We start from the raw sequence: 9,142 nt of genomic DNA, 5'->3' as shown, positions 1-9,142 counted from the left end.
ATATGTCTTCAATAATAAGGATATGTCAAGGTGCTTCAGCACAGTAGTTGCTATTTCCACTCCTTGAAAGGCCATTCATTCAACAACTTTTATATTCTGTGTCTGCTGAAACTGAAAGTATAGCAATTAAGAAATGAGGAATTCCCATCCTCTAGGAGCTCACAAGCTTCCCGGAGAGATGACACTCGCTTGCACTGGAGGAACCAGTGAGTGACATTTGGAGGAGCACGGTACGCACCACACTTTGGCAGCAGCATGAGTTGAGCTAAAGCACAGCGGTGAGATGTAGTCTGGTCTGTGTTGGGAATTAAATGTAGTTTGGTACTGCTGCAATATATCAGAAAGGAAGTCGTCAGAATTGAGACTGAAATACCAGCTGTAGCATGAAAGACCTATCTCATGGTAGAGAACGTGGACATTATCTGTGCATGATGGGAATTCACTGACGGATTTTAGGTAGGGAGTGAGGTTACCTAATTAAGATTTTAAAAATATCACTCCTGCTACCTTATGACGAACGGATTGATGGGAAGCAAGAGTGAAATTGGGGATGCCATTTAGAGGGCCTTCTCAGTCATGATATCTACATGCAATAAAAACCAACTAAAGTATCTCATGAGACTTTAATTAAAGAACTACTTACAAAGTAAGTGTGAGTGGGATAAAGGGAACCGTCAAGACTAGTAACACAATGGGAAAAGAGCAACAGTGGGAATTGTTACCAATCCCAGGCAAGAAGGGTTAAGGGGAGGAAATAGTGAAAGCTGGGGCGAGGAAGAAAGGGCACCCTGAGGCTGTATCCCTTCTTAAGTCAGGTTCTTCAGAAGCAAACTGAGAGAAGGACTCATGGGCAAGTGGTTTATTTAGAAAATGTCCCCAGGAGAAACTTGTAAAGACGTAGGGGAAACAGGGAAGGGGAAGAAGCCATGGGTGAGTACCACTGCATCAGTGCCTGGTGAAAGGAAGGTGCTGTGCAATGAACTAGGGATTACTGGGAGTCAGAAGGCCTGGAGCCAGGTCCTGTCCCACCTAAGTCACTCAAATTCCCTGAGTTTCAGTTTGATCACCTATAAAATGTGGAAAATACATTCTTACAGAACCATTGTGGGAACGAAATAAGGAGATATGGGGGGTTTTTAAGGTATTATGCCAATGTCAGGTTCTAGGATATTAGGAAAACTGTAAACTTTTGAACCTGACTGGTCTGGGGAATGAGTGCAGAACTAGGGCCATGCATGAAGGCTGGCCATAGGCCCTCTGAGCCCCATGTGTGTGCTCCAAGCCTGCAGTCAGGCAGTCTTTGAATTAATCCTGAACACTAATGGCTGTATTTTTATGGTGAACAAAAAAGATCTTGCCAAATGAAGTTTTAATTTTGTATGGTGATGAGAATAATGTAGAGAAACTTTATAAAATATTTTCACCTTTTAAATTAGGCATCCACCTAAGTGATGAAGGCATATAGGTACTGTTAAAAGAAAAACTTCAGCCAAATTAAACTTAAAGGAGTCGAACTGAGCAATGAACGCTTTGTGGATTGGGCAGCTCCCATAATCACAGCAGATTCGGAGAGACTCCAGGGATGCCTTGCGGTCTGAAGAAATTCATAGACAAAAAAAGGGAAGTGACGTACAGAAATCAGAAGTGAGCTACAGAAACAACTGGATCGGTTACAGCTTGGCATTTGCCTTATTTGAACACAATTTGAACACTTGGTAGTGTCTAAGTGGTTCAAGTAAAGCTGCTGGGATTGGCCAAGACTCAGCTATTGTTACAGGGGCATATTTCTAAGTTAGGTTTTCAATCTTGTCGGACTATTAAGTTAGGTGGTAGTTCATCCACAAGGACTCAAATATAGAAGTATGGAGCCCTTCTCAGGCCATATTTAGTTTGCTTTAACAGTACAAATTTCTATGGCTGTTGTATTTTTAAAGGGCAAATGTATCTGATACTGAGTCATTATGATAGTATGTATGGGTTGTGCTGGTCAACCACATGGCTGTTTATCTATTGTTATTGGAAATCTGACAGTATATCAAAATGAATAGAATCACTGCCCAATGAAATGATGTCAACATCCAATTATTGTCATGATTGCCATTTTATATTTCCCTTAATTTTTCTATAAGCATCTGGGCTACAGAGTTGTTTCTCACTTAATGATAACTCTATGACACCATGAGACAGTTCAGTCAAACTTTTTGATGTGAAAGGCTCATTACCTCCTGATGCTGAGCAGAAAAGTAGCTAAGGATAGTGTCTCTCATAGCATGTGATTGCATTGTGATCAACTCACAGGTTACTTCCTTTAGTGGCAGCAGGAAATACTGGTAACCTTGGCAACACTGGTGGCCCTTCCCATCCTCTTTTAATTGAAATGGTTGTTGCTAGGATACAGCCTAAAGCTAAATGGAGAGAAAAAAGAGGAAGCAAGAGAATGAAAGAAAGAGAACCAGAAGGGGAGAAAAGATGAAAGAGAAGAAGAGAAAAGGAGAAGGGAGAGAATGAGAATACGAAAGGAAGATAAAATGAAAGTATTGGATGGTATTTGAAGGGCAGACTTATGGGCATGAAAGAGGCTATTAAATTATAGTTGAAATTAGAGAGCATGGGGTGGGGGTAAAAGCGGAATGTTAGTTCTTGCCTTACTAAAAATCAGTTATTCCTACTTCATTTTGACTTTATGTTTTCTCAAGCAAGTGACTTCTCTTTAATGTGGGTGTTTTTATATTGCCTTGGAAGGGAAATGTTTATTAGCTACCTTTCTCTTACTTTTAATCAACCCCAAAACTCCGTCAGCATTCTTTCTTCTGATGCTTTATTTGTCTACTGTAGCCTGAAAATGAAGTATCTGCAGAGAGCACTATATTAAAATGCAGTCAATACTCTTCTGTCAGAAGGGCATGAGCTGAGTTTTTCTGGTGTCTGGGGGAAACTATGACCCCGTCGTCCATGCTTCTGCCCTCAATCTCCTTTTGATGCATGCATATGCTTGGATATGGGACGTAGACAAACAGTTTCAGCAGCTGACATCCTCTGAGTTCAGGGGGATAGTTATGATTATTCTGGGTGATTGTAGCTTTTTGAAGCAGAAGAGTCACATCATGCAAAACTTACAAATGAAGAGAACTGGCAGTTTTGCTGAGTGGTTCTTCTCTTCTGTGGTATGAAAAGGAGTCAACCTGGGTACATCCCCTATTTCCAGAAGACAGGTATATTACTCAAAATAGAGTCATAAATTAATTATGTGGCTTTTAAATCTGGGCTTTTTTGTTACAATGAAAGGGATTGTGTACATGTTGTTTACTATGGTATTTTCAGCACCTACAAGAGCACCAGGAAAATGGTAAGTGCTCAGTGAGTTATGATGAATCAATGAGAAAAAAGTCACTTTAACTTTCTGGGCAATGGTCACCTCATTGTTCCCAATCTTAGTTTAGAGGGTGCCCAGCCGTGGGCTCTAGATGTGGAGCACCTAGGACTCAGCTTATTAGCAGAGCAACTTCCCTCTGACCATGGTAATTGATTCAAGAATGAGTTCAAGGGTGTGGCAATTCCACGTACTTCTGGAAAGTGAGAAAAGTGGTCTAGGGCTAGGATTTGGTATTACACCTGTAATAGGGTATAGACTAAATTGTAGTATTTTTGAAGGTTAAAAAAATAAAACCTCACATTAAAAAAAGTTACCAGCAGTTCTGTCTTCCAGGGTATAACTTTGAAGTAGACTATCCTCTGTTTCAAGAAGAGCCGTTTAGCATGCATTTCTGGTTTATGTCAATGTGAATATTTTGTGTAATAAGGGAAGATCTGAAATGATAAGATTTCTGTACAGTAATGTAAACTGAGGACATCTTTTAGTAGAAGTCACTCCTCCAGATAATTTCAGAAATTTTCCTTAAACTTCCCTATGTCTATGCATTATCACATGTTCTCATGGAATTGCATGTGTCTGTCCTTCAGCAGTTGCTTAGAACAGGAGGACTAGAGGGATATGTGGCCTGAATTATCCATCACTTCTTCCACACTCCCTAAGGAAACACTGTGAAAGAATAGGATTGTGATTGGCATATAAACCCTGGATTATAGCATTAGTGCCTTAGCATTATTTTATCTAATACTAAATGATCCAGACGAGAAACATGTTATCAGATTATTGAGGCATTTTTTTTTTCTTTTGGGGAATATGAAGTTGGACTCTATCCCTAGACTTAGAAGAAGATGTTTCCCTGAGAGAAATGGATATGCACTCTTTCAGTTATCTTGGGGTAAAGCTAATCTAGAGATGGATTTAGAGAGGAAATCTTGGAATTGGATGATTAACTAATTTTCCCCTATTTCTGAGTCTAGGGAGTTGGCCATGAGCTTGAAAGATGGAAATACCTGCGCTGTGGTCAGTTGGGCCATGTAACATAAAGATTACCCAGGACGTAGGCAGAAGGGACCCTGAGGTTCAGTGTGAGTGTCTGGCGTTAAGACACTGCGGTAGCAAGTTTATAGTCTCTTCATTATCCCCAGGTCTTCAGTCAAGTCTTGTTAAAAGTTACAAGACTTGGTCTCAGCTGTGCTATGGGTGGAAGGACAATAGAGTGGGGTGGAGGAGTTATCATTCCTTTATTTCTTTATTAATTATAGAGTACTATTATGATTTGGGCATGCTCCTATGCACTAGGAATGAACAAACTTTCAAGTTTCAACAAACTTGAAAAAGCCCCTTATTGTCACCTTATATATTGTTTATTTGTTTGATTATTTCATTTTATTAAATGTCTTCCTTTATTAGATTGCATGTTCCATGATATAAGTACAGAGAAGAAAATAACAAAGGAGGATGAGGGATAGAGAGTGATTGGTGAGTATGGAAGACCCTTGAATGAGTGATTTCTAATTGGAGCACTGAAGGAAGTGAGGGAGCAAGCTATGTGGATATCTGATGGAGAGCATCTCAGACAGAGACCAGCAATTGCTAAGACCCTAAAGAAGAGGCACTATTATTGTGTGTCTCAGTTCATTCATGCTGCTATAAGAAAATATCATAAACTGTATAAATTACAAATAATAGAAAATTACTTCTTGCAGTGCTGGAGTCTGGGAGGTCCGAGATCAAGGTTTTGGCAAGTTCAGTGTCTGGTGAGGGTCTGGTCTCTGCTCCTAAGATGGTGCCTTGTTGCTGCATCCTCCTGAGGGAAAGACAGTTGTGTCTTACATGGCAGGATGGACAGAAGGGCAAAGGGGCCTAGCTAATCCTCTCTGGCCCTCATATAAGGGCACTAATCTCATTCATGAGGGCAGAGCCCTCATGACTTAATCAGCTGCTAAAGACCCCACCTCTTAATACTATCATATCAGGGTTTAAGTTCCAGCACATTAATTTTGGAGAAACACATGCATTCAAATCATAGTGCTTCGTTTGAGGAACCTCAGTAACAAATCCAAAAGACCAAGAGCACAGTGAGTGAAGGGGAGGCTAGTAGGAGAGGAAATCAGCAAGGTAAGGAGTTTTTTAGGTCATCACAAAGACTTTGGATGTTTCTCTGAATAAGATGGAAAGCTCTCAGAGTGCTTTTGACAGAACTGACATAATCTAACTTACATTTTAAAAGGATAACTCTGGCTGAGGAGTGGAAAATGGACTCTAGAGAATAATAGCAAAGCCGGGAGACCACTTGGGTAGTTTTTGCAATAATCCAGGTAAGGGCTGGCTTTAGGTCAACAACTTCATTCTCAGTCCACACTCAGTCTGATTCTCTCTGTCTTGAAATTTGGTTTATTCCTTTATGCTAGCACTCTTCACGTCTGTCTCTATCAGTGGATGGAGACAAGCTATCAAGCTTGCAGCTAACATTTATATTTAGCAAGCTCTCTTTATACCTAATAGATGTTCAATACAGTTCTGTTAAAATAAGTATAAATATGTCTGGCTATGGAAAAAGGGAGTATAATCCCTTGATACTTATTAAGACATTGAGATAGATAATTTTCAGTTAGGGTGAATTCAGAACCTAAAGCAGACAGGTGCTTAGCAGAACAGGGATCTATAGATAGGGCCAATCAGAGAAAGAAAGGCTTTATAATAATAAGTATAACTCTTCCAGGAACCAGTTGGCTCCTAAGATATTATTTTCCGCTTAAAACCCTCTCACCACAGCGTGAAATAGGCATCCATTGGTTGGGGTGGGTTGGGGTTGGGTGTGTGAGTCGTACCTCTTGAAATTTCCATATTGCTTGGATTTGTACAATAGGCATGAGAAACAGAAATAGATATAGCAAGTGCAATAGAAAGGATTACTTCACTTTGAATGATTGAGGCAGATATTGTGTACATCAGGGACTCGATTTTGAGAAATTGTGTCTAGACAGTAAGTGGCCTGCAAAAAGTCTATCAGCTCTGGTACTAGGTAGCAGAATAATAACCCGCATTTATTGAGTGCTTATAGCCTGGGCCAATAACTTAATATTAATTATTATCCTTAGATCATTTCTTTAAAAATGTTACCATCTTAAGAAAAACGAAGGCCAAAAGACAGTATGTAGCTTTCCTAATTTTAGGAAATTAATTTCCTAAAATCCTTAATGATTATTAAGCCATGAAGGCAGAATTCAATACCATGTCAGTCTGGCTCCTTAGTTTATACTTCGTATAGCACTTGGCTTCAGACGTCAATAACAAGGTCAGAGATAAGACTTCATACAAAGAAATATCATAAGATTAAAAGAGATTTTTTACTAGAACCTTCAGAGGATACTGCTCCAACCACCTCTCTTTAAGGATTCAAGTATTCTTAATGAGTGGGATATGAGTAGTAAGCACATAAACCATATAGTAGTTGAATTTGATGTATTATTTGTAACTGACATTTATACCTAACAGGCAGTAAGCTATATATACTTAATTCTACAATGTGCAACACTTTTTAAATAACTCTTTTGCTGTCTTCCGTAGATTCCTAGGTTAGAAGAAACTCTCAAGGGAACAGGAGTGTCTATACTGATAATACTGTTATTATCTCAGTTTCTTATTTGGATCCACAAACAAACAGCTACTTATTAAATTGGTACAAAAGTGATTGTGGTTTTGGCATTGAAAGTAATGGTAAAAACCACAATCACTTTTGCATCAGCCTAATATTTGCCCTGAAGATGCCCCTGGGTGCTAGATTAAAGTTAGGATGAGCACTGACCATGTCGAATGGTGTTTCTCAAAGTACAATCCTGGTACCACTCACACAGGGAGAGTATCACATAGGGAGTCAGTTGAAAATGTGTAGTCCTAGATCTCACTTCAGACCTATTAGATTAGAATCTTTGATAGAATCTTAGATAGGCCTACAAATCAATAAACTCTCCAAAGGTTTCTTATCAGTGGTATGCTCCTAAATGTTTAACACTTGGATCTTGGGGAGGGAAGAAAACCCTGACTTACAGCATTTACCAAATTTTATTAGGGACTATTTTCACTACTCTATAGTTCAAGTTTGCAGCTAACATTTATATTTAGCAAGCTCTGGTTTACCTTACCTCCTTCCCCCTTCCCAGCAAACAGATAAATCTTTCTGTTTGATAGTTGCTGCCAGTCACACCTCTCCTCCTTCCCTGCTTCTCCCCTTCCCCCTGCAGCCAATCCTCCTATTTTTGGTGAGTGTATTCCTTCCTCCCACAGCACTAGCGGGATGTCCACTAATTCTCATTTGTGTTCTACATGTAGCTTCATTTTGCATGTGGCTAACAAAGCTGGAAATTTCAGTGCAGCTTCTCCACCCTTTCTTCTGAAATAACATTTGTATAAAAAGAGGCTACAAGAATAAAGGAAACTTAAGGAACTGATCAGACCTGGGAAAGGAAGGCTGCTGCCTTAGACTGGAAGCTGATTCGCTGTCATCTCTTCACTCCAAAGAGAAGTGACCGAGAGTTCTCCACCCCAACCACAGAGTCAAACATATTGCCTCCTTCACCCTGAGGCTGACCTCAGAGGCAGGTGTAGTCCTGTCTTCCACCTCATCATGCTGTCACCTGGTAATGCATCCCTGACATATTCTTCTCAATAAACCTTTTAATGCCTGCTCTTCTCAACACCTGGGGCCTGACCCCTGAGCAACGGTCTCAGAAAGAGACCCTGAAGTTACTTTCGTCTGTTGCAGGATTATCATTATACATCAGCGGGCTTTTCTTTTCCCAGTAGGTAATCAGTTTGGTGACTACAGAGCCCCGTGGCATGAGCAGTGTAAGGATCTGAATTGTATGCCCTGGCTTATCCTGCTGTGGAACTTCAGTTGAGGAGTTCACAGTGCAGCCTTCCATTTTCCAGCCATAAAAGACAAATAGTGATGTCATAAAAGCTCACACCCAGACACACACACACACATATTTCATGGGCATATTTAAAAGATAAATAGGGATATTCATGTTGTCAGTCTGGACCAATCCTTTAGTTGGCTGGATAACAATCTTGGAATTGTTTGGCATGCCATGTAAAGGTGTAGGATTTTTCAGAGACCTTAGAATGGGCACCTGGTCTTTTCACCACCAGAAGGGGGTGGTGACTGCTGAAACTGTCCAAAACAAAATCTTCTCAAGCACACTGTTCGGGCAATGAGGACATTGTTTTATCCCAACCAAGTTCTTCAAGCAATCCCATGTTTTCTTGGTTTGTCCTCACAATAGATGAAAGACAATTGGCCATGATTTCTGGTATAAATGTCTGTCTCATAGGGTAGAGACCATGATTAAGTTATTCCTTGGTCTTTTCCCATTCCGTGAGCATGACCTAAGTACTGAATGCCAAGTGAATACTCAGGTGAATAAAGCAAAACTCTATCCACAAGAATAACAATACAGGCACCAAAATACATAAAATATGGAGTGAAAAATTATAAGAAAGGAGAAGATGGATGCCAAGATGGGAATGCATGTGATGGAGTAGCATAAAAATTCCTTTTTTTTTTTTTTTTTTTGAAGACAGAGTCTCGCTCTTGTTGCTCAGGCTGCAGTGCAGTACAGTGGTGCGATCTCAGCTCACTGCAACCTCTGCCTCCTGGATTCAAGTGATTCTCGTGCCTCAGCCTCGCAAGTAGCTGGAATTACAGGCATGCGCCACCACACCCAGCTAATTTTATGTATTTTTAGTAGAGATGGGGTTTCACCATGT

The 9,142-nt window shown here is 40.2% G+C and overlaps 2 long non-coding RNA genes across 2 annotated transcripts; one reads left to right on the top strand and one right to left on the bottom strand.

The window, feature by feature from the left end:
• Positions 1-2,408: 2,408 nt before the first annotated feature.
• LOC139361796 (uncharacterized) lies at positions 2,409-7,878 on the top strand. Its single transcript, XR_011619436.1, has 4 exons — positions 2,409-3,212; positions 4,781-4,849; positions 5,601-5,688; positions 7,703-7,878. It is a non-coding gene; the product is annotated as an uncharacterized lncRNA (long non-coding RNA).
• LOC139361795 (uncharacterized) lies at positions 3,060-7,943 on the bottom strand. Its single transcript, XR_011619435.1, has 3 exons — positions 7,828-7,943; positions 5,068-5,177; positions 3,060-3,195 (listed from the first exon to the last, which is right to left on the bottom strand). It is a non-coding gene; the product is annotated as an uncharacterized lncRNA (long non-coding RNA).
• Between the last annotated feature and the right edge of the window lie 1,199 nt (positions 7,944-9,142).

This window comes from Macaca nemestrina, chromosome 2 (assembly GCF_043159975.1).
Source record: "Macaca nemestrina isolate mMacNem1 chromosome 2, mMacNem.hap1, whole genome shotgun sequence".
NCBI lineage: Eukaryota > Metazoa > Chordata > Mammalia > Primates > Cercopithecidae > Macaca > Macaca nemestrina.
This window is presented reverse-complemented; position numbering and strand designations above follow the sequence as displayed.